Here is a 26010-nt window from a genome sequence, read left to right as displayed (position 1 = left end):
TCTCTTTACACCCTGAATGGTGCTGTGGTGAATAGGTTCACCCAGCCATCATGAATTGCCTCCCCACAGACCAAGAAGCAACCCGTCATGGAATAGAACCTCCAAAACTATGAGACAACCCTTTTCACTCTATGACTTAATTTTCTCAGCCGTCTTGTCACGGTGATAGAAGTCATTAGCATGAAAAAAGTCCATATAGTTCTGTCTACCTCCTCCTGTACTCTTCCTTTATACTCTCTCTCGTGGGTTTGGACCCCCATTGTTTATAGCTCAGACAGGACCCTTTCTCAGTGCTTCATTGCCCACTTTTATGTATCCTGTAACTTAGCCAGCAGCCTCTTGGAAGTTTGGTGTGCCCATTTGGCCTATGAACCATGAGTTGGCCCTTCCCTCGTCTGCCTTGCCCCTTTTTTCCCCATCAGTCAGCTTCTTCTGTATGATTGGGGGATTTTTCATCCGTCTGGGTTGGGCCATCCTTATCCTGAGTTGCCCAGTTCCTCCTCAGAGTCAGTCTATGGGATGCTTGGCCCAGGACTATCCACGTTGTCCAACCCTCTGGCTTGTCTGCACTGCACTAAGTGAGAAGGACTTGTCTTGGGCCAATATATGTAAATAACAAAATTTTAATTTAAAAATTATGATTATAACATGTCTAGTATTCATGATACTGTACATATCATTATAACATTTAACAGTGAACAAAAACTACTTGATATATTTCTGTACTTCTTTTTTTTTTTTTTTTTTTTTTTTTTTTTTTTTTTTTTTTTTGGTCTTTTTCAGTTTTTATCGGTACCAGGGATCGAACTCACGACCGCCTGCTTGCAAGGCAGGTGCTTATGCCGCTGAGCTAAATCCCCAGCCCATTTCTGTACTTCTTAAAGCACCGCTGCTGAAGACTGCTAAATAAAATAACATAAGCAGCTCAGGTTTAGTAATTAAATAAGAAAACTTACATGTGTGCTTCATAACAGTGAACACCTGTCTACACTGGCGCACACATGTAAGTCAGCTGAAGGACTATTATGGGTAGTTGGTGGACTTGACTTGCCATGGAAGGTCAGATGCACATGGGTTCATGGTCTGACTGTGTGAAAGGCTGGCGTTAGCACTGAGCAGCCCTGCAGTCTGCTACTCAGTGTTCTATTGTTACCTAATCCGGCTTCCAGGGCCCTGCAACAGAGTCATGGAAAGATATCACTAAAAAAGCACACCATAATGTTAAGTCTACAGTCTTTTATTCAGGGCCAGCTGTGATTTGGAGGCCATCAGTTAGGCCAGGTAGTGCATACTCTCTCAGACCTATTTGTTCCATCCTTTCCTTCTTTGCTTTGTTTTTGCTGTACTGGGGATAGAAACTGGGCCTTTCATACTGCATTCTACCCCCAGCCCATTTTTTAAAATTCATGTTTGTAACAGTGTGGCTAAGTGACTAAATTGGCTGGGCTGGGCTTGAGCTTGCAATCCTCTTCTCTCACACTCCTAGAATGCTGGGATCATAGGCACTAGCTTCCACCTCCAGCTTGTTCTTGTTGTCTTGATTATAGTACTCATCTCCTGCCTGACTGCAGTGATGAAGCTTGAGTGTCAGCTCGATGGGCTGGGGAGCCATGTAGGGGATTAGGAAAGCACGATTCCTGATGTGTGTGTGTGAGGCTGTGGAGGTGTGATCTTGGGACTGTGTGTGTTTCTGGGTTCTTCTCTCTGGCGCTCTTCTGCTGTGTTCTGTTCCCTGAAGAAAGCAGCTTTGCTCCACACACCCTCCTGCCATGACCTTGTGCCTTGGAGCCAGCTGACCATGGACTGAAACTCCTGAAACTGTGACCCAAGTAAACCATTTCCTCCTTTAAACTGTATATGTCATACATTTTGTCCCAGCAATGGAAAGCTGACCGATGCGGCTGTTCTTTTTGGACTCTCTATTCCCTTCTTCTCGATCTTGTCTTCATCTATCTATCTGTTCAGTCATGTCCTTTCTAATGTTTCACAGTGAAGATCTGGGTTCACTTCTCTCTCCACTCAGTTGGCATGAGAGATTTTATCTTTTTGCTTATCATAGAGTAGAGGTTGGACTGTATCAGTGTCCACCTCCAAAGTAGAGGCTACTGTATCACTCTTGGTAGTGAGGTCAGTGGGCCCAGTTTCCAAAGGTTTTGAGAGTTACTTCTGTGATTTTACCAGTTCACTTAGAATGGCCTGCTTCTTCTAGGGATGGAAGCATTCAGAAACTGGGTGGTGGTAGTGTGTTCTCAAAGAATACCATATGGACCTTTCTTTGGAAGCTCCTTGTGTTGACTGAATTCAGTAACTATCACCCTGTGTATAGCCAGAGTTCCTTTTGTGGTCACATGGTTTGAACTCCCAAATTAGGCTGAGTCTTTTTTTTCCTTTATTGGTACCAGGGATTGAACTCATGACTGCCTGCTTGCAAGGCAGGTGCTTATGCCGCTGAGCTAAATCCCCAGCCCCAGAACTCCCAAATTAGGACACATAAATAAACAAAAGGGCAGAATAATTGAAATCTTGAAAAATCTAGGGTGCAGTATTAGTTATCTATTGCTACTGTTATTCTTTGTGTTTGGATGTCCCTCCCAAACAGCATGAACACATGCATTTTTTGGAGGCAGCTCAATCTGTTTTGTGATTGTTTCATTGTCTAGTGCTGGGATTATGGATGTGAGTGCTACACCCACTCCAGGGTGGGTAACCCACATACAGTATAAGGGACAGAAAGAGTTTTCTCTTGTATTCCTCCCTCTTTCGTTGCTTTTGCTGTTTTCTGTCACCATGAATTGTTGCCCCTCTGTCATGCCACCTTGCCTTGGACCAAGCAGACCAAGCTCCACAAACTATGGACCAAGCTCCACAAACTGTGAGCTAAATAAACCTTCAATTCCTAAATTTTGGGCACTGGGATTTCATCTCAGCAATGAGAAAAGTAATCAAGACAGCTACCTAACAAATTACTCCAAATATGGTTTAAAATAACAATCATTGAGTATCTTACACTGTTTTGGGGAGTCAGGAATCTGGGTGTGTTTGTAGGTGGCATTGGCTCAGGACTTTTCCTGGGGTTGTAGTCACGATATTGGCTAGAGCTGCACTTATCTGAAGCCTGGACTTGGTGCTTCCAGGAAGACTTATGGTCATGACTGCAGACAGAAGTACTCCATGTATCACCATGTGGGGCTCTCCACAGGGCTGCTTGAGAGGTCTCACAACATGACAGCTGGCTTTCCTCAGAGCAAGTGATCCAAAACAACATGGTAGAGACCATAATGTCTTTTAAGACTTAGTCTTGGCAGCCACACTTATCATTTCCACAACATCCTACTGGTTACATGAGTTAGCTCTATTTATTATGGGAGGGGAGGAGCTGCTCAGGGACAGGAATAGTAAAGGCAAAGATCACTGGGGACCATCTAGAACACTGGCTACAACAAAAGTGTAGGCTCACTTAATTCTGCATCATCCTTCCCTCAGTATCCCTCCAGTCTTTCTTAGAAGGTAGTGGGGAGGATAGAAGCAATGGACATGTTATGTCCCTTCAATCAGAAAGCAAAAGATTCCCAACTATCATAGTTAAAGACAAACTGGAAGTTTAATTCATTCTTTCTTTTGTTCTTTTTAAAATCAACCTTGCTGTTTTCCAATTTCCAATTGCTATTTTCTAGAGTATTAGTGATGTGCTGTACAAAAAAACTGTCTTGTAGTTGAACTCAGAGATTCACAGTTTTTATGGTGCAATTGATAGCTCTGAGAATGCTTGCAATAGAGATACCTTTTTTCACTTTAGTTAACATAGCATTTCTCAAACTTACTTGTGCACATTTAAAATTTTTTTTCATGCCTAGCAGTATCTTCCAAACACAAGGATCTTTAAAATAAACATTTGGAAACTTTGGTTTATATGGATACCCTTAAATGATATTATTCAGAGGATGTTGAAGATGGTTGTAACATTAAAAACACATTGAATCTATCTGGAACCATAAAATTGATGCCCACCAGACTGAAGCCCTTGAAGAGCCTGTTATTACTGCGATACCTAAGTCATCACATATAACTGTTTGCTGGGGAACCCTCCATCGACCACCTTTTCTAAGAGCATGCACTTTGATGATTCTCTACCCCTATGTGAAGTCTCTATTGAAAACTGGCCCTCAAAGTCTTTCAAAGAGCATTAACCTTCTTTCCCCAGAAGGAGAAGATTTTCTCCACCTACATATAAACTCCAAGAAGCATTGCTCTACTGAGATTAAGCATCTCTTAGCTGGTGTATTTTATGGCTGAATTGTTTGTCTTGGTATGTAAGCCTCTGGGGCATAACCATTTCTTCTTATGAGCCTGGTATAGCACTCAGCACACTGTCAGCACTCAACCCAAAATAAATCATCATCATAATAGTCATAAACATAAATCAAGGGAGCACAATTCAACTTATTTATAGCTTTACAGGAGAAGCACAATAGAAAAAGTGCAGTTATTTTCCATCATATTATCCTATATCATTTCCAAGCAAAATGTCATATTGTCCACTAGTGTGTAACCAGGTAATGAAGGATTCTGGCGTAACCTACAAATCCTGCTGGGCCAGAGGTAAAAGATGTGAGGCTAGAAGCTCATGTTTCCTGAGTTCCTGTAACTAAAACTTGAATTTCTAGGGCTCATTAAGATAATATTTAGCATATAATTATGGTGACATTTTAAAAAGGGAAAAGTGTTTAAGACAAATTATGTAGTAATATTTAATCACAAAAATAAACTAGCTCTCCTCATTTCTTCCAAGGTCCCCTCTCTAATTTCCAAGGTGAAAGCTTAAAGCTTAATAAAGATTTGAACCTGATGTTTAATCTAATAGATAATAGTGGATTAGGTAGTAGGTTATCCCTCTCCTATAACATACTTTTATGTGTAGAGTGATTTTACCACTTTGAAGTTCAGAACGCTCGGAATTGGGCTTGTCATTCCATAGGACTAAATAGCAAGCTGCTTTAGCCCCATACATGTGATGAATCTCCAGCTTTGACTACTCCTATAAATCCTGAATGTATCTATTTCCCATAATCAACTTTAATTATTATTATTTTTTCATGCTATTTTTTTTAACTTCAGGAATTTGGAAAATACCCAAGATGCATAAACACATAGGTATGAAAATAATCCTTGCCACGACCCATGCATCTCTTGAGGTTCTTGGGATAAAGGACAGCAGGAGGATGAGAAAATAAAAAAGACACAAAGCTGGGGTCAGATGGAGCCCTTATGCTCCTGACAGGAGAGATGGAGCAACTCATCCACTATAGCACATTTATTTATAGACTCCCTACAGTCCTGAAAGAAGAACGTCAATTTCAACCCTGCTGCCTAGCAACTTGTTTTCCTGGCTGGCCTGGGCTCCTTGCCTTCTTTTTTTTTTTTAATTATTTTTTTATTTTGAAGGTAGTAGAAATATAACAGAACAAGACAGAACAAAGCCAATTGAGACAATGTGGTAAAATCAGTACAGAACTTCAGATCAGGTTACCAGGACAATAGAAATAGGTAGCATAGTGTATCTTGTTATCTTCACAATAGTTGTCTAGTCAATTACGTATAGTGAAATCAAACCAAAGACAGAACATTATAAAACCAATCAAAAGAGAATATTGAATAGAGTAAAACAATTAATCAAAATGAAACAAAACAGTGAAAACATTTGCTTTCAAACAGAAGATAGAAGGAGATCCTCCATATTTGCTGTATTGTATACAGTCATCCTCCCAAGAGATACTCAGACCTCTGTCCCCAGTTGCTAACGGGGCTGGAGGGGAGGGGGAGATGTTTGATTCCCAGCCTGCAAACCTATAGGCTCACAGGGAATGCTGACTGGTTCTCTTCCTGGCTCACACCGGAGAGAGGTGCTTACCAAGAGAGCCCCTTGCCTTCTTGGAGCTGGAACAACTTGTTTAGGTGGTTTGTTCTGAGTGCTCTGTATTTTCAGGGCTGGCCTTGCTTTAGCCCCATACATGTGATGAATCGCCAGCTTTGACTACTCGCTATAAATCCTGAATGTATCCGCTGCCCATAATCAACTTTAATTATTATTATTTTTTTCATGCTAGGATTTGAACTCAGAACTTTACACATGCTAAGCACATGCTCTAACATTTGAATGTTCTGACAGGCTTATTTTTAGGCATTTTTATAAGCATGTACTTGATTTATAATTTTTGAAGAGTATTTTTTATTTCTCTAAAAAATTGAGAGGTAAAATTGTATGTATTTGTTGTGTGAGGCATGATTTGAAGTATGTGCACCTTGTGGGTTGGTCAAAATCTAGCTAATTAGCATATATGTCATTTCATAGTTTTCATTTTTATTGTGAGAACATTTAATAACTGCTCTCAGCATTTTTCAAGAGTGTATTGTCATCAGCTTCAGTCACCATGCTGTGCACTAAACACATAGTTTAGAAGCACACAAATGACACATGAATATCTATTTCTTTTTTAAAAAGGAAGCCTCTTTAACTCTGTCTAAACCTTCTCCTTCTATCCTAGTTTTTCATGATACTCATAATCATGAACATTATATTATATGTCATGTGTTTTAATGCAAATTACTTCTATAACAAAGCTGGCTATGACACAAACATTGAATTAATCCTTTTTTGTCTACTATGTAATATTATACCTCTTAAATAGCCAGCATTTTATTTGAGGTACTTTTATTTAGCACTACAAATAATATTGTAATGGGTGTCTTTACATATGGTACAGTTTACATGACTAGATATTTAAAAATATAGACTGTCTGGCTCATAGTTGTGGATATTTTTTGTTTAAATAGGCAGCGACTGTTCTAATTTATACAGCCATTACTGGTGAATAGATCCTTCTCTAGAAACCTTCATCAGTTTATAGTATTTTCAAATGCTTGCTTTAACTATCTAGTGAAAAATATCACTAATAATTTAATTTATATTTCTGTGGTTATTAGTGATGATGAGTTTTTTTAGGGTTCTTTTTTAGTAGTTACTTGTGTTTTCCCTTTAATGAATTTATGTCTTTAGATCCTTGCTTTATTTTCCTATTGGACTGTTACCTTTTTATTTGTATTTTAGGAGTTCTTCACGCATTTTAAATGCTAACATTTTATCTTATATATTTGTTCAGATTTTCACAGTCTAGTTCTTGGCTTTGAACTCTGTTTAGGAGTCTTTTTGTTGTAAATCAGTTTGACATTTTCAGGTAATAAAATTTATATTTAATTAAATTTTTTTTAGTTTTACAAAAACAGTTTGTTTTTACACTTTCTCTGTTTGCAACAAGATCATGGTCATCCTGGGTTTTAGCTTGACCAGATGTAAAATCAATATGGAGCTAAAATTCAGTGAATAAACACTCTGAGTGGACCTAATCAATGGACAACCATGGAAAATAACTTCCTCTGTACCCCAGTGTAACAAAGGAAGGTGCAAAGGCGCTATTTTCTTTCCCATCAATGGTCTTATGCCAAAGCACATTGTATTTAGCAGCTGGACTCCCCTTGTTTGATTTTCAACATCATCTAACTAGACATTTGGCAATCTCAGTTAAATGACTTTCTCATTCTGTCACTAAAATTTTAGCAGCAGTTGTTAAGTGAAACATGAGAAAGCTGTATTCATCACTATGTACTCCAAATGCAAAGGAAATGGATTTTTGAGTGAAATCAGTGTGATTGTCACATGAGATCAAGATCCAGTCCTGCTCCCATATACCTGGTCATTTCTTTTTTTACAGTAGGTTCCCAATATCCCAGCAAAACCTTTTGCAATGTTTTCCCTAATCTACTTTGTTAGCATGTGTTTAGAGCAAGATACCAAGCAGTGAGGCAATTAGAACTCTGAGAAAGATTTAACATGACTTCTACCCCTCAATGGAGATAAATTACAAGTCCTAGTGAGAGAGACTCCTTCAGGGCTACCGTAGCTCAGAAACAACCTCCATCCAGATTGTCATGCAGGGTGGCCTAAGAGTGTGTATTTGGTGGGGACAAACTCTTACTTTGATAGCTTTAATATTACTTTGGGTTGCTTTGAGCTAATAGGGTGGCATTGGAAATACATCCTTCAGGGTTTAAAATTTTTTTAATTGGTACATGTTTATAGTACATAATGATTTCCTTCCTATTGGCAGATTGCCACATGTGTATAACTTAATTCTTTTAATTCTCTTTTTCTACCTGTTTCCATTCTCTTGCCTCCTCACCTTGGTCCCCTTCCCTTACTTTGATAGCTTTAATATTACTTTGAGCTAATAGGGGCATTGGAAATACATCCTTCAGGGTTTAAAAATTTTTTAATTGGTACATGTTTATAGTACATAATGATTTCCTTCCTATTGGCAGATTGCCACATGTGTATAACACATCTTAATTCTCTTTTTCTACCTGTTTCCATTCTCTTGCCTCCTCACCTTGGTCCCCTTCCCTTTTGCAAAGATCTGTCCATTAGTGTTGGAAGTATACCTTGAGTGAAGTTTAAATCTCATTATATGGCATATATTCTATAGTATTTATAAAGAAGCATTTCATATGTCTTACATAGTTTTAGTGTCACAACAAATCTAAATATTTTTTAAAAGATAATAACTTTAATGAGATAATTTATGTCATACAAATCACTCGTGTGCCTGCACGCGCGTGTGTGGTGCTGAGGACTGAACCCAGGGCCTCATGTACTCTAAGGAAGTCCTGTACCTCTGAGCCACACTTCCATCCCACAGTTCACCTGTTTCAAGTATTCCATTCAGGGGTAATTTAGTGTACCTTAACAAAGTACCATATGTTGGGTGCCTTAAGCAGCACACATTTATTTCTCACAGTTCTAGAAGCTGGGAAGTCCAAGGTCAAAATGGTGGTGGGTTGATTTCTGGTGAGGGTCTGCTTCCCAGCTTGCACATGTGTTATGGCTTGCATCTAGATGTCCCTTGCAGCATCATGTGATCTTAAGCAGGGCTTGGAACTGACTGGATCTAGAGTGTGTGTTACTGAGCTTAAGGATGTGTGGTACTAGATCAGTCCAGTAATTGGAATTAGTATAGTTCTGGGTGGCACCATGCAAAGGCTGGTAGCCTGGATGGGATACAAGGGAAAGACAGCTTGCTGCGACTGCTGGTTGGTTGCTACCTTCTGTCTGCCACACCATGAACTGTTTCTCCTCTTGCCACTCTGTCTTGCAGCCAACCAATGATGGATTGAAACCTCTACAATTGTGAGCCAAAATAAACCTTTCCTCTTTGAACTTTGGGTGTCAGGTATTGTGTCCCAGCAATGAGAAAAGTAACTAAGACAACATGGCAGCTTTATTTCTGTATCCTCATATGACAGAAAGAAAACAAGCTCTAGTTTTTTCTCTTCTTATAAAGAAACTAATCCCATTATGGGGCCTGACTGTTATGAGAACATCTAAATCTATGAGCTCTCTAAAGTTCCACCTCTGAGTACTGTCACATTAGAGGTTAGGGCTTCAACATAAAAATTAGTGGTGTAATTTGCCCTGAATCAAGGCCAGCAGTTTTAGGAAGCTGTTGGTTTCCGGCAGGAGTCTAAAGTGGTATCTTTCTTAGGTTTGTTGGCCATTTCAGACAAATGTAATGGTCAATTCATTAGAAAGAAACAACTTGACCCCCAGTTAGTCCACCACCAGAGGCCCAGAGGAGAGGAAACCATGCCTCCCAGTGAGCCCACCACTGCAGGGCCAGAGAAAGGGAGGCCATGCTGCACAGCGAACCTGCTGCCGAATCCTGGAGGAGAGGAAGTGATGCCCCAGTGAACCAGCCACTGTGGACCAGAAAGAGAAGAGGCCATGCCCCTCAGTGAGCCAACCACTGCAGGCCCAGAGGAGAAGAATCCGTGCCCCTTAGTGCCCCTTAGTGAGCAGCCCCCCCCCCCCCCGGGGCGGGGCCAAGAGCCAGAACCTGGGATGGGAGGAACCCAGGTGCCTTGGCCAATCCTCTGCACTACAACAGGCAGCCAATGCAGGAAACATCCGGGACTCAGCAAGAGGTTGATTTGGAGGAACACAGGAAAATATCAAGACGAAGGAGCAGGGTACAATCTCAGACAGCACAAGTCCAGAAGACGTAGATGCAAAAGAAATTAGAAGCCACACACCTGAAATTTCTGAGATGATGGCAACTGCAGTAAAGAGCCAACTTGGTGCTTGTGCTGTGTGATTAACTTTGCACGCCTGTGTCTGGTGCTCTGAGCATCTATTTAGAGGCTAACAATGTACATTACAGTAACTATGATTGATTTCCTACAGTCTTGTTTTTGAAATCCAATATCGTTCCCATGGTTTTGTTTCATTTTATTGTTTTGTTTTATTCTCTTTAAAATAAAATTCTTTCAGACAGAAAAAAATTTTTAAAAAATTGATGGTGTGAGCACAAATACATGACCCATAACAAATGGATTCAAGTATATTTAAGGAGCTGTAAAACCATTACAGCAACCAATTTTTGAACATTTTCATCATTCTTTCCCAAACTCCCATGCCCAGTAACAATCACTTCATTATCTTGCTTCCTGTACATCTCTTGGCCCTCAGCCCTGGGCAGCAATGAATGTATATTCTGTCTCTAAAGATGACCTTTTCTGAGTCTTTAATATGTAGTCTTTAGTGATTGGGTCTTTTGCTTATAAAATGTTTTCTTATTGCAACATGTGAGTACTTCATTCTTTATTATTTCTGAATAATAAGCCATTGCCTGGATGTACCACACTTATTTCATTCATTTATCAGATGATGGAAATTTATGTCACCTCCATTCTCACAGGCATTGCTACCTTTATTTGATAAATGAGAAAGCAATATCAAAGAACTACAGAGCTCTATCAAAGAGCTCAAGGGATCTACCCACACAGCTGGTCAGAGGTAGAACTATAGACATTAAATTCAGTGTACATTTCATACTTTAAGAATATTTCTTTCATCTTCTTTCCCTTTCTCATCTTTTCTTCTTAAAATTAAGAATGCCCCAACATCAGTGTTCAGAAAAATTGCTATTAACTTGATTCTTTTGATGCTGAGTCACTTTCTTCAGTCCCCCGTGGGTAAAGACTAAGTTATTAAGCACCATTGGTATAATGAGGTTTACACATATCTAAACCTCAACACAGAAGTTTGCCAAGCCCATAGACTGCAGAATCTCAGTCACTGTTACTGAACTAACCTGCTAACTTTTGATAGTTTGGTAGTTGATGACAGTGAACAAATTCCCAGATGACATTTTAGCTCTGATTTGAAAACCTGGAGGAGTGAAATGTCTTGAAAGCTCTCCTATTTCCAAATTTGCCAGGACTGAGAATGCTCCATTTCCCTTCAATATGTTAAATATGGAAAACTGTCTCAAATGTAAAAACAAGCTTGATGGTAATGGTGAATAATAAAGATTGTAATTTCATAACTTATTTTAAAATTACTTCAAATCTTGTATTGAGCATCATTTTAATGGAATTCTTGAAACTGAATCAGGACAATGCACCAAAAGTTTCTCATAGATGGCAGAAAACGCCAGTTAATTTAAGTGATTTTCCTTGGGGCTTACTGATCATCTTGCTGGGCCAAATACATTATTAATGTTCAGAAGAATTGGCCAAAACATTCTATACTCAGCAACTTATTTCTTTTTTTTTTACTGTTTTTTTTTTTTTTTTTTTTTTTGTCTTTTTCATTTTTATCGGTACCAGGGATCGAACTCACGACCGCCTGCTTGCAAGGCAGGTGCTTACGCCCTGAGCTAAATCCCCAGCCAGCAACTTATTTCTTGATGTTAACGTTTTTTGTTATCTGGTTGCAAGTTATTTTAGTCTGTTTTGTGCTATTATAACAGAGGACATGAGTCTAGATAATTTGTGAAGAACAGAAGGTTGTTTCTTACAGTTCTGGAAACTGGAAGTTCAAGATAAAGACACTGGCAGTTTTGGTGTCTGGTGAGGACCAAGACTTCAGTTTCAAGTCAGTGCCTAGAATGTTGCAACTCCCTGAAGGAGCAGAAGAGTGGAGCAATGCAGGAAAGGATGTGAGGTGGGGCTAAATTTGTTCTTTTTTAATTTTTATTTTTATTTAAATTTGTTCTTATTTTAAAGAGAATAAAACAGAACAAAACCAATCAAAACAAACCAGTGTAAGAGATACAGGACTTCAAGACATTATGAAATCAACAATAGTTGATTATAGTAACAATAGTTACCATAATGCCTTTTTCTTATCTTCAAAATAGCTGCAGATAATTTTGTTTTACTATCTGCAGATAGTAAAAATCAAGCAGAACAGAATAGAATAGAAACAATAAAAACAAAACAATAAGTGCAATAAAGGATTTCAGAGCAAGACAATTGTAAATCTAAAATTGCTACCATAATATATCTTGTTATCCTTGAAACAGCTTCTCTTGCCATCAGATTTAACATAATCAAACAAAACGAAACATAATAAAACCCAACCCAACAAAACAGTGGAAACAATACAGAACCTCAAAACAAAACTATAGGAAATCAACAATGGCTACAGTCCTTGGAAGGAGATCCCCCTAGATGCCACTCTGTGTATCACCATCCTCTGAACTTAAGATCAGACCGCTGGCTCTAGACCTGCAATGTTGGTGAAGCACCAAAGCACCATAGGCATGCAATTGCATTTCACCTCCATAGCTATCGTCACAGCCTGCGTTTCCCTGGATAAGCTGGTTGCTTATGTGGTGGGTGGGAGGGATTGGTACTTCTGTGTTACCAGCCTGCACTCTGGAAGGGACTGGGGTCTGAATGTTCCCAGTCTGGTGGTGGCCTGCACATGGTGCTGGTTCCCAGACTGAGTGTGTGTGCCTGTGTGGCCTTTGTTCTCTTTCCCCCAGTCCCTGAATGGCACTGACTCATGGGGAGAGGCTTGAGTCTAGCTGTTCCTGGTCCAACAGTGGCCTGTGCATCTAAATTTGTTCTTTATAATAGCACAATTTCCATGGCTAAACTCTCATGGCCTAGTCACCTCTAAAGTCTCACCTTTTGATACTGTTAAAACAGCAATTAATTTGTAACATCATTTTTGGAGGGAGGCTCACTCCAGCCATAGCATGGGTGCATAGGCAAAATTGGACATAGTTTTACATTTGGGAGGATCTTTACATCTCAGCTAACTTTTAACCCTTTTATTTTAGAGTTGAGGAAATTGAGTCCTAAGAAGTTATGATCTTATTCAAAGTCACAAAGTAAAGGTCAGTCTCTTCATGTTTCACCCGATTAATGATTATCCGTAAGACCCAGCAGGTGCCTCTGGCAGGGTACATTCTTGACACTTTTCTTCAAAGCTGCTTTGATTTCCTAAAATTTCTGAGGATGATGTGACTATTTGTTACATGAATTCAAGCTTAGCTCTGGTGTGGCTCTTTACGTATTCTTATAAATACATAAAGCAGTAGGTACAAATCCAGGCACACAATGAACGATCTATCAATATTTGTTGAATGATTTAGGCCCAGGTTTGCTTGATACTCTCTGTCCAATGTCCTTTCATGGTTTTCTGTCTTGTGCTCCAGGCTATGGATGTCCTAACTTTATTTTTCTCAATGGGACACTTTACTCCCCAGTAGCATTTTACAGGAAACCCAGTACAGAAGAAAGAGAAGAGGTGGCTGGCTGACTTGAATCAAGATTCAGGAAGGTAGAAGCCTCCTTTTGGAGGTACAGGGGAAGCAGGGTATCTCAGAGGAGTGCCAAAGCTCCAAGGAGTACAGAGGAAACTCCTTCATTTCAGATTCTTAAAGAGAACCAGAATTCATCTGTTACATATTCACCAGTCCTGTGTTATTTGAGAGAGGTAGTCATCTGCCAGCTAAAACAAGACCCTGCACCTTGCAGGAAGCCGTGTACTCATCCAGCTCTTCACAGTCATGTTAGGAGGAACTGCTGTGCTTCAGTCTCTATTTTAATAGTGAGGACACAGAAAGTTAGCAAAACAGACTTAAGTATTTTTTTTTGTGGAGTTTACATTGTGGCAGGGAAAACAGTGAAAATTATATGGTATTGATGGTGATAAGTGTCATGGAGAAAAGTATAAAGAGCTATAGGTTGGGAGGTGTTGCGGTTTTGAATGGGGGAGTGATGAGAAGCCTCATGAGCAAGTGACATGTCATTATACAGCCTTGAAAGAGGCGAGGGAATGAGCCATGGGCTATTTGGGACTAGTAAGTTAAAACTGGGTTTTTCTCTTCAATCTTCTTTACATTTCTAACCTGATCGGAAGCTATGAAAAGGTTCTGATGAAGGAAATAATTTGGTTGGATTTTCTTACTTCTGCCCTCAGAAATAGGCAATAGGTAGAAAGCAGTTTCATTATGAACAACCTAAGAGCAGCTTACCCATTATCATGAAATGCAGTTCTGTTTGGCCAATTATATTGGCTCACCCATATGCTGACTTGAGATGTAAATGAATTGCTTTTCCGTCACTCCATTCCTGTGTTGGAGAGAAGAGTTAAAAAACTTCTTTCTGAAGAGGGCTTTAAAAATAGGCTAGAGTCTCATTTGGGGTAGTTTAGGAGAGGCCTTGCCTGCAGGCAGATAAATCTCTCAAGCCTCATTACTGCCTGTAGAGTTTTTGCAATCGACCGAGTCTCTCCAGTGATCTTAAATTCTCTCCATTAACCAGGAGGAAGTTCTTGGGCACTGTCATCCTCCCAGTTTCCCCTGAATTGGATGCACAGCATACTGGACATCGTGTACCTGGGAGGATGCAGGAGAACTGTTCTCCATCATTTAGACCATGAGCAGCATCATTAGAGCGATGCTGAAGGAAACAAGTCCTGGGAGATTGCCGTGTGAGTGCTAGGACCACATTTGCTGCAGACCCTATTTTCTGAAATGCTTCACTAGTTTCTTTCAAGGGAGGTTGTTATCTGCTTCTCTAAACAACTTGCTCTCAGCCAAGTCACTTGTGGAGAGGACGAGTTATGAGGTTTCTGAACCAAGCCGGTGATGGGAATACCGGAAATGAGACCCAAGGCCTTTAAGTGCTGTTTGCACATTAGGTTCTCTTTGGAGCCCAGTCCCAGCCCCATGGAGTGCAGTGTTTATGTTTCATTTAATGAATGCCTGACACTGAAAAATGGTGCTATATAGCTTTCTAGTGAGAGGCTAGGGAGAGCGAGTCAGAACAATAGTTCAGAGGGGAGCTTGAAGTGGAGGAGACGTACCCTGTCCTGTCATTACCAAGCTCATACTCTTCGGTTATTTTTACTTGTTTAAATGCTGTGTCCTGTGGCTCCTCCGAGGACAGCCCTTGCTACACATGTGGTAAATGCTTGGTGACTATCGTGGGATTGTTGGTGAGTGGGCTTAGTGGGGGACACAGTGGAGCAGACACATAGGGAAGGAAAGCTTTAAACAGTACTTTTATTGAAGCATATTACTTTTGCACAGAATTGAGTTTCAACTGTGACATTTTCATATGTGGATACAACGTACTTTGGTCATATTCATCTCCCCTTCTACTCTCCATGACATCCCCTGCCTGAGTTCATTTCCTTTGTTTAACAGTGTCCAGAAAGAAAACTCTGGGTGCATGGCAAACCCATGCTGTAAAAAATATTTCATTCAACAGGTAGATTCTTTTCATTTATGAAGCTATTCCAGATGAACCTTTAAATAAAGGAGTCAACAGCAAATTATGTGTAGAGTTTCTAGCTAATTCAGGTCTTTTAGAAAAGTGGATTTTCATAGTGTAGATTTTAAGAAAGCAGAAGATAATGGTGGGATACACTGATAGTCTCTGAGCTCAGCTTAATAAAGTTAAAAGCATCTGGCTTTTGATCCTGGAGAGATTATGGTCTGCATCTTGCACCAGTATCTGCAAGCTCTCTTAGTGGATAAATCACTTAACTTCTGAGTCCTCAGTTGATTCATGTGCAGAAATAGAAGTAATGATTCTTTCCACGGTGGATTGTTGTGACGTAAAGTTTCTGGCACATGATAGATGCTCAACAAATGTCACTCCATCCCATCCTTTCTCCCTTCTCAGAACATTGTTAGCACACCAATTTAGACTGAACTGAAACTGTCATCTTGGTTTATCAGAAAAAATGGCCAGTTATGATGAAGAACTCCCTGAAACCGTTCGAGAACTTTTCCTGGGCTTCCATCATCCCTCCTTGGGTCTGAAAGCACCGTAACTTTCCATGACTCTGTGCCCTGCAGTGACCTCAGGTTCCCCACTTGGGTCCTGCTCATCTCTCTGTGCCTTAAAAATGTTGCCACTTTTACTAATATGTCATTACATTTACCAACATGTCAACTCATTCTATTACATTCTGGGTTTTCTCTGAGTACTTGAATTCAGCATTTTATGCTAAATTTTTTTCTATTTTGAAAAAAAAAAAAACCTCCAGATAACCAGTTGACTTTATAGAAGCTCACAAATAAGAGAAAAGAAAACTTTCCCTAAGGTTGATGATGAAACTATATTTATTTTCTCATAGACCAAATAAAAATGCTGTGTTTTTATGGTACTGGAGTTGACCATCTATAATGAACTCTAACAAATGATTGGAGACTTGTAATAAAACACAGGAAACTGGCCCAGATGTTACACAACAACATAGCATCTGTCATTCTGACACTCTATGAGGTGAAGATGGGGCTGCTCTGTCCCTCCTTGTAGAGGAGATGCCTATTTACCGTCATATCCTTGGACTCTTTCTTACACAAGGAAGACATGTGTTCCCTTGGAAAGATAGTTATTCATTTAAGATATTGAAGTTTCTCTGTTTTCTGTTACAGTATTCTTGCTCTCTTGTGGAAAATCAAAAGGGAGGCTGTGGGGTTTCAGCATTTGCCAAGTATGGCATGATTGATTTCCCTAGGTACCACCTTGGCTATTGGTGTAAAGCTTGTGGATCATATATCTGACTGTTAAGCATCCAAGCATACTCTGTGTTTGTATTTCTTTGTCAATGCAAATGACAACATAATGAGCTTGTTATTTTTTAGGAACAACAATGATCTGGTAAGTGCATGTCCACAGCGCTTGTTTTCATGGTCTCCAGTATGGGTTCTCCATCAGCCAGTGAGAATAGATCGAAACATTTCTCTGTATCTGCACAGAAAGCAGCAAGGAAAACCCACTTTTCCATTCCAGTAATACTCTGACTTCATTTTGGGAGCAATGGCTGATTTGTGAACTACTAGTACTGGATTTGCATATCTAAATGAATGCTGTGTTCCCAAAAACTGGCCACTTACGATGAAGAAGCCATCCATTGAATAATTTGAGTGCCTTTCCTGGACTTTGATGATTCATCCTTGCATCTGGAGGTACTTTGACAGTTTCCTGATTGTGCTGTCATTTTTACAAATGCGTTGTTGCATTTTCCAACATGTCAACTTGTTGGTAAACAGTTGGCAGTACTGTCTTTGGTGATGCCATCTCTATTGATATATGGTATAGTTTTGGAACTATTTTGGGAACTTCCATTTTGGAAACTGCCTTTAGAAGCAAAATACTAGCTATAAAGAAAATACTTCACTGATATCAGAGACTTTAAAATCTAAGAGCTGCAGTGTTGCTGTCTTTGAAAGTCAGTAACACTTGAACATAAAAGCAGTAGTTTGTTAAAAAAAAAAGTCAGCTTCATTACTTTATGGTCACAGCCAGTGGGGTTGGAAAGGAAGAATTATCATAACATACTAAGTACAGCTCTGGTGGACAGCTTGTGTCAGAAGAGACATTCTTAAATTTCAATTCTTCCTTGATCATCAGCAATATGTTCCTTTCTAGTCATCACGGTCACTCATTGGTACTTATTTCATTTCCCCCTTGATTTTTCTTTTTTTTTTTTAACTTCATTTTCTGTTAAGGCTTTCTTTTATCCCTGAACTGGCAATCTCACTTGTTTAAGAGAAGCTTTTATATTCCCAGTTCCAGGAGAAGTCTTTGTTGTGGTCTCCTTTCTCGCTAAGGCTGTCTTTATTTGCTCTCTGAGTCCTACAGTATTTGATTTTCCAGCCAATAGTAACTGCCAACCACTCTTTTTTTTGTCTTTTCATGGCATTTATCTGGTTTGTCCCAGCTCTCTCGCTGTGCTGTATTTGAAACCTGAACTGATAGGAAAGAAATAGCTCAGGTTGTGAAGTGTTAGGTTGTGATGTTTTGGTAGACTTTTGTGTGTCATATTGGGTTATACATGCATGTGGATCCTCATTTCCAGGTTCTTGTCTTTTTACCAAATGTTGTCAAGTTTCTAGCGATGATTCTGTCTGTAGAAAAGCTTTCTCTTCAGAGGAAAATATTTTTTATATAGCAGCATTTTAGGAGTTTGATAGCATGCAGAATTTGGAAAAAAAAAAAAAGAAGACTCAAAGTCAGGAAGACTGATAAGTGACCCGGTCACCCCGAGTCCCTGGGTACCATACTTACTTTTTGCTTCAATAAAGTCTGCTTCAAAGCAATCTCAATCCTTCATCAAAGAGATTTCCAGTGCACTCCCAATGGGTTAACATAAATCTTACTGTTCTTACTGGTTTTTTTTCTTCCAAGTTGATTTTAAAAAAGTCTCAGTCCTTGTGTCTCCATTTCTTTAAATCTTTTATCCTCAGGCTGCTACCACTGGCTGTATGGATTACATATCAGCAGTTAAGAATATTCCACAAAGTCCTGGCTTGTTCTCACCCTGCAGTGCTTACAGTCACCGATTGCGATGAAAAGAATTTGAAAGGCACAGCCAGGCAGTGCTGAACCGGCTCAGCACATTGCCTCTCTGCGGCTTATCGCGCTGTGGATGCTCTTTGACCAGCCGTCAATCACGTTTGAAAGTTTCCCGTGATTCCTGAGATATGAACCCCTTTGATACAAGTTAACAATAAGGCATATGCAGCCCAGACTGAGGAAAATACTTTTGAATTTGAGTTAAAGAAATACTTTGTTCTAGCTCAGATTTTTACACTTTCTTAGGGGTCCTGTTTCTCTCGGGCAAATTCAGGACCCCCCTTGCCCATCACATAAACCACACTCAGGACCCACTGATGTTTAAGTGGCTGCCATAACCAGAGAAGAAAGGGGCCCGGAGCGAGCTCGAGAGACACAAAGGGAACACAGAAAGAGACGGGGCAGAGAAGTGGAGGGAGAGGATCAGGAAATAAGAGCCCGCCAAGTGGAAGACTGGAGCACCCTGGAGGAGTCTGGCAGGCAAGACTCACTGTTGGGAGACCGCGCCTCCAAACAGGAATTCCTGCACACAGCAAGGTCTGTGTGCCTTGTGATTAACAAAGCTAAAGAAAGGAGCCATTTTGGAAAAAGTTCCAATGAGCCATGCACATTACTCATATTCCAACACGTGTGATTAAAAAAAAAAAAAAACACCAGCTTAGGTGGGCTTTACTTCAACAATTTAATGTTTATGCCTCATGGCGAAGAATTCCGCTTTGGTGATGGAAGCTTGGCTCTGAGCTCAGGGGGCTAATACTTAAACATCATCGAAGCCTGAAGAGCGCTGATAGCAATCAGGTGGACTTCATTTCCAGTTACTTGCAGCTAAAAGAGAAGAGGGAGTCTGCCTGCAGAATTATGGGGCCCTGTACCCTTATATCTTATGCATTATTTTGAGTGGACAGGGCATTGATTGCTCAGAGCTATGGGGAAGTTGTTTATTAACTGAGCCACATCACGAACAAATGCCACCCACTTCCTTGTGTTGAAGGCTGAAGATTGGAATTAAAATGTCACCCTTTCCATTATCTTCAGCTGCAATTTGGAGGCACTTCCCTGGAGGGTTGATTTGTTCCTTCTTTCGCAGGGTTGGAATAATTCCATTAGAAGCCTTTTGCTTACTCAAGTAAAACACTCTACCAAATGAGTGGCACTGAGAAAACTTGCTCCCTCTTCTTGATTATTCTGATCTTATTGATCTGTGTCTCTGGAGAAATTCTGGAAGTTTCCATGAAGTCTTTTGGAGTTAAAATATTATTTCTTGGATGATTACCTTGAATCAGAGACTACTAAGATCAATTCCTTTATCACATTTATGGACCTGGCTCTTGCAACACACCAACCAGAGTGTTCTTGTCACCAGTGGATAGGAAGGCTGTGGGGTGATTCAGACTGTCCAGTCAGAAATAAATGCCTTCACAGGAAATGCAGAAGTCACATGGTTGGGTGTGGGAAATTGGACAAGATGAGTTTTATATGGAAATTGTGGAAGGATAAACCTCTTTCTGCCAGAAGCTACAGAATTACATTCATCTTTTCTCTGGTACATTCTGTAAGGGCTGAATGCAAATAATCTGTCACTGAGAATGAGCGCGGGGTGGGGGGAATAGAAGTGTGTTTTTTGTGCTTTATTTTGGAAGCAGAACGGTAGCCTTTTGAATTCCTGGAGCACATGAGGAAAAATATCAGTGTGCTTTTCCAGGCTACCTTCTCCTGCAGGGAAGATAACAGAAAAATGAGTGATGGGCTCCTTCTAATTTATAATGATGGTTTTATCTCTCCCAGATATTACTTTAGTTCTTGGATGATCGGTTTGTCCCACCTGAATCCTGATTGCTTTTTAAAGATGAAAAAGATCAAAGGCGCTAGATGGTCTATTTCTAGTCATTACAAGTTTGTAAGTTACATAGTACTTTTGATCTTAGTTTAAAATTTCTTGAGTAATACAAAGTTCATTTGTTTTTAATTTGTTCTATTTTGTTCATTGCACTATAGCTTAAATAACAAGTAAACACTAATAAAGAAGTTGTTTAGTTTATATCTCTTATCTCTTTTTTTTCCTTTGTGCTGAGGTCCAGGCTATAGATTCCCTCAGCTAAGTTATTCTGAATGTAACTAATAGCTTGCTTGTTAAAAGAAACCAAATGGCCAGCAAGAGAAATGTTGCCCATATGTGTCTATCTTATATAACAAGAAACATATGGTGTTTAGATGTTTTATGACATTGAAGTGTATCATTCCTCCATGTTTGTTTTTGGAATTATGCACTTAAAAATTATGCAGTAGCTTTTAGGTGTACTGAAGCTCTGGCCATTTATATTTATACTTAGATTAAAACAACAAACAAACAAACAGAGAATATGCTCCAAAAGATGTAAAGTCTTCTACTGTTACTTTTAGAAAGATAATTTGGTCTTTCAAAATGCATGGATAAAATCAAGGTATTAATTAACTCCACTGTCTTTATCTCAAATTTAAGGTAATTACATTTGTCTCCATTTCAGTAGCATTTAAAAAAAACATTTGTATTAGTTTTCTGTTGCTGTGATTAAATATCTGAAAAAAACCATTTAAAGGAAAAGAAAGGTTTGTTTGGTCCATGGTTGCAGAGTCCAGTCCATGGTTTCTGGTTCCAAAGCAGAAATGTCATGTCAGAAAGGGATGGCAGAGGGCAGTGGCTCATCTCATGGCAGCCAGGGGTGGGGTGGGGAGAGAGCGAGAGACAAGGGGCTGTGTCTTGGTTACTTTTCTCTCATGGCTGAGACAAAATACTTGACACCCAAAAATGAAAGAAGGAAAGGTTTATTTAGTTTACAGTTTTTGCAGTTTTCAGTTCATGCTCAGCTGGCTCCAAGGCAGGAAGGCATGGCTAAGGGGCAGCTATTCAAGGTGGCTGCAAGTGACAAGGGCAAGAAAGCAAAAGGAAAGCTGTGACTCCTTCCTTTCCTTAAACTGTATGTTGGCTCCCTGCCCCTGGGAGAGTGCAGCACTCACACTGCCAATCCCAGAGCTACACAACGAACCAATCAGAAATGCTAGATTCAGCACCTTCATGATTGCATGAGGCTTGGGAGGTGATCTAAATGTAAACTGTAACAGGCTGGGAAGCAGACATAGTCCTGAAGGTCATACTTCGGTGGTCTGTCCCTTTGGCTAGGCCCTACATTCTGTTCCTATCACTTCCCAATAATACTATTAAACTTTGATCTTATCAGTGGATGAATCCACTGATGAAATAAGAGCCCTTACAACCCAATTACAAAAGTCTATGAGCAGGCAAGCAAGCCTTCAGTACAATGAAATTTTCGAGGGGCATTTTAGATAACAACCACAACACCATGCTTTTTTCTTTTAAACAAGAAGAGTTGAAAATGGGGATAAAGTCCAGAATATGTGAAGGCAAGATATGAGGGTAATAAATGTGCACTCTTTGGGGGCTGGTAACCGTGTCTTCTCCAGTATTTATTCCATCCTCAGTCTGTCTTGCTCAGCAGACACTTAGAGTTTGTTGATGGGATAAATGAATCAGAATGTGGGGCTTATGAGCAGGTGTAGACCAGCGGTTCCCAAAATATGCTTCTGTGCAACACTGGTTTAGATAAATACTGCTCAAAATATTCTGAGTAAGGGAAAGTGGAATACATTTGGTTTTGGAGAGTCAACATGTATGGTGAGGATTCTGAAAAGTCTGTATGAAAGGAGCCTGACAAACACTGATTAACTCAGGGTCCCTCCAGCCTATTGGATCATGAAAAATTTTCTTCTTTTTAAAGACCTGTTTTCTCTCAATGCCCCACAGAATCAGTGCTCTGATGAACTCCCTGGATTAAACCAAACTGGATTGAGATGGAAACTCTTGTATGGTTTGGGAATTAAATTCAAGATGTATTAAGTGAAATAAATCAGACACACATGTATAAATGTCATATTGTCTCCCCAGTGTAAAAAACTAGAAGAGTAAATAAGATCAAAATGTACAATAGTGTCTTAGTTACTTTTCTCTCATTGTTGAGACAAAAAATCCCTGATGCCCAAAATTAAGAAAGGAAAGGTTTATTTTTTACAGTTTTGGAGGCTTCAGTCCATGTTCAGTTGGCTCCAGGCAGCAAGATGGCATGGCGGGGCCACAGTAAACAGTAAGTGTGAACCAGGAAGAGAGAGAGACATATATTCTTCCTACCATTACGCTGTATGCTGGCTCCACCCCTGGATGGCTATAGCACTCATACCACCAATCTGAGCGCTAGACAATGAGCCAATTATAACACTAGATTTGGTCCTTTCCATGGTGAATGAGGCTTGGTGCAGCCATTAACATAAGCCACGACAAATAGATATCGTGGAAGTGAAAATGAAAGAAACTGCTCAAAAGGGAAGAACAACTGGGAGAAGGGAAAGGAGAAAAGAAAGCGGGGAAAAGAACAGTATGTGTTTTCATTGTTCAATTTTTTGATCTTTTTTTTTTTTTTTTGGTACTGGGGTTTGAACTCGTGACTGTGCGCTTGCAAGTAGGTGCTTATGCCGCTAAACTAAATTCTTTTTTTTTTTTTGTATTTTTAAAAATTTATTTAAAGAAAGACAAAACAAAATAGAAAACGAGCAGAAATAGTACATACTTTCAAAGAAAAAAAATAAACAGTAAAAAATCACTAGTTAATGTTTACATGTTATCCCCCCACAAATAATTGTTCAAGATACAAAAGTGGAGCATATAAATGGGAATTCAACCAGGGAGACTGCAAACAGTTCTGTTCAACTATCCAACGAACACTAAGTAATATGGCTATCAATCCTATACAGTTAGACATGTAAGCATTTATCCATACCTTCATTTATGTTGAGACCAAACAAAACATAGCAGATTAAAATCATTCTGAACAAAGCTTAATAGTATTGCTGGATTTCACATCATGACACTCCAGAATCAGCACTGGGTACTGCATTGCCCCTTTTTTCCTTCAAAGTATTTGTTCATTTCTTCATGTGTTGTAAGATCAGTTCTCATAAACTGCTTATAGGTTTTATGCAAGCATGAGTCTTAACATGTATTTTTATCCTTTCTATATTAGAGGGAGAAACAGAACAGAACAAGACAGAACAAAACATATTCCTATAGACACATAAAACTAAAAAGACATGTAAAACTGCTGTACAAGGAATTCTGTCATGGTTACTGTGCTATCTCTTATTATCAGCAACAGAATTGGCTATATTATCAGATAAAGTATAATTTAATATATCAGTTCATCACAGAATTAATAGAAATACAACTTTGTAGATAGTGTAGAGCTAGAAAAACAGGTAGTAGTCAAATCAGAAGGGGTATCGTAGTGAATTATTATCATTTTCAGTATAGTTGTCTGTGCTCTCTGATTTGATACCATCAAACCGATCAGTGTTGAGTAAAATCTGTCAATAACAAGCAGCAGGGCTGGGGATTTAGCTCAGTGGCATAAGTGCCTGACTTGCAAGCAGGCAGTCGTGAGTTCGATCCCCGGTACCGGTAAAAATGAAAAAGACAAAAAAAAAAAAATAATAAGCAGCAATCAAACAAATCAGATTTAACTAAGATCAGTCAAGATACAACAGTATAAGTCATACAGGATTCCAGATTAAGTTAATAGGAAATTAAAGATGACCACTACAGCTGTCTGTGCCCTCAAATCCAGTCCTTATATACAAACTGGGATGGAACAAGTTCCATCCAAGCAGAGTGGTGCGAGTAATATGGGTATTAATTCCTGATACACTATTAGCAATATCTTCTGCTGTCTTTTTTAAAATACTATTCCTCCCCTTTTACTCCCCCAGGATGTACTGGTATTTTTGGGTTTCTCCAACACTCTTGGTTTTATATTAGGGGAGCAACCTGCTATTTACCTAAGTGTTTCAGAACTTTCTCACTCCTGAACTTGATCTCTAGTTGTATTTTTTCACTTGTTGAAGCCTGTCTTTTCAACCTATTCATAAGTACTGGTCTATTTGGTCCTATTACTTTCTGGTTCCCTGTCACATCCAGTTCTGTTTTCTCATATTTGATTTTGGTCCATATACCCTTCTTCAGGTTAATTATATTCCCTATCAAGAGCATCTTGGTAGACCCTACCTCTTGATCCACTCTGCCTGTGATTTTTCTCTTTTTTCCCTTAAGTTAGTGTATGTAGGCCATCTATATTAGAAATTATATCCAGCCTTCTCCGCCTCATTTCTGTTGTGCTCTTTTTCTGTCATTAATTGTCTATTTGTCTTCTTCATTTTGCTTTTTGTTCCATTCATTGGGACCTCTCTGCCACTGTTCCTGAAATCTTGGTGCTTTTCTCTCTCTTTAGAATATCCCATACTATTCTCTGTACAGTTGGATTGGTGGTTGCGAATTCTTCCAGTTCCTCTTTATCTTGGAAGCATCTTGTTTCTCCATTAATTTCTAAGGACAGTTGTGCAGAATAGATCAACCTTGGCTGGAGGTTATTTTCTTTAAAGGCTTGGATTATTTTACCCCATGCTCTTCTCGATTTGATGGTTTGTACTGAGAAGTCTGATGTAATTCTGATGGGCTTTCCCTTGTAAGTGATCTGTTTCTTGTCTCTGACAGCTTTTAATATTCTGTACTTATATTGGGTTTCTGGAATCTTGATTATTATATGCCTTGGTGTAGTTCTGTTTGGGTTGTAGGTGGCTGGAGTTCTGTATGCCTCATACATTTGAGTATATTTTCCTTTTCCTATGTTTGGGAAGTTTTCCTTAATTATTTCTGTGAATAGCCTTTGCAGTTCCTTTGTTTGTCCCCCCTGCTTCTTCATTCACATTCTTTATTCTTAAGTTATAGATCCTCTTATCATCTTGTAGCCTTCATATTGTTACTGCTTGTTTCTTTGTTATTTTTAAGAAATTTTTCCTTTCATGTTCCCACATTGCAAACCTGTCCTCCAGTTTGGATAGTCTATCCTTAGTTTCTTTCAAGCAGTTTAGCCAGCTTTCAATGGAGTTTTTAATTTCCTGGTAATCTCTTTGAACCTGCTTCATGTATTCTATGTTTTCTCTAGTTTCTCCATCAAACAATTCTCCCCCTTTTTTTGGTTCTTCCATTCTTCCATCTGTTTTTTTCTTGGGATGTGCTTAGCATTTCTTTAACTATTCTACTTATATCTTGCTTTACTTGGTTAAATGCTTCACTTTTGAACTCGTCTATGAGGTCCCGCAGATATCATTTTATGTTTGTTGGTGCCGTGTCTGATATTGCATGTTTTCTGTCCTCATTCTCCTTTGCATTGACCTTTCCTGGATCAACGT

The 26010-nt window shown here is 39.4% G+C and overlaps 1 long non-coding RNA gene and 1 other non-coding gene across 6 annotated transcripts in view; both read left to right on the top strand.

Annotated features, from left to right (window-relative positions):
* The window catches only part of LOC134478686 (uncharacterized), a 111306-nt gene that overhangs the window by 74088 nt on the left and 11208 nt on the right, over window positions 1-26010 (top strand). The window lies entirely within an intron of this gene.
* On the top strand, window positions 9518-9648 carry LOC111753609 (small nucleolar RNA SNORA2/SNORA34 family). The gene has a single exon (XR_002788411.1). It is a non-coding gene; the product is annotated as a small nucleolar RNA SNORA2/SNORA34 family (small nucleolar RNA).

The sequence above is a fragment of the Cavia porcellus genome, unplaced genomic scaffold, assembly GCF_034190915.1.
Source record: "Cavia porcellus strain 051 isolate PalLab524CR breed Dunkin Hartley unplaced genomic scaffold, mCavPor4.1 scaffold_14, whole genome shotgun sequence".
Lineage (NCBI taxonomy): Eukaryota > Metazoa > Chordata > Mammalia > Rodentia > Caviidae > Cavia > Cavia porcellus.
The sequence above is the reverse complement of the archived record's forward strand: the minus strand, read 5'-3'. Positions and strand labels throughout refer to the sequence as shown.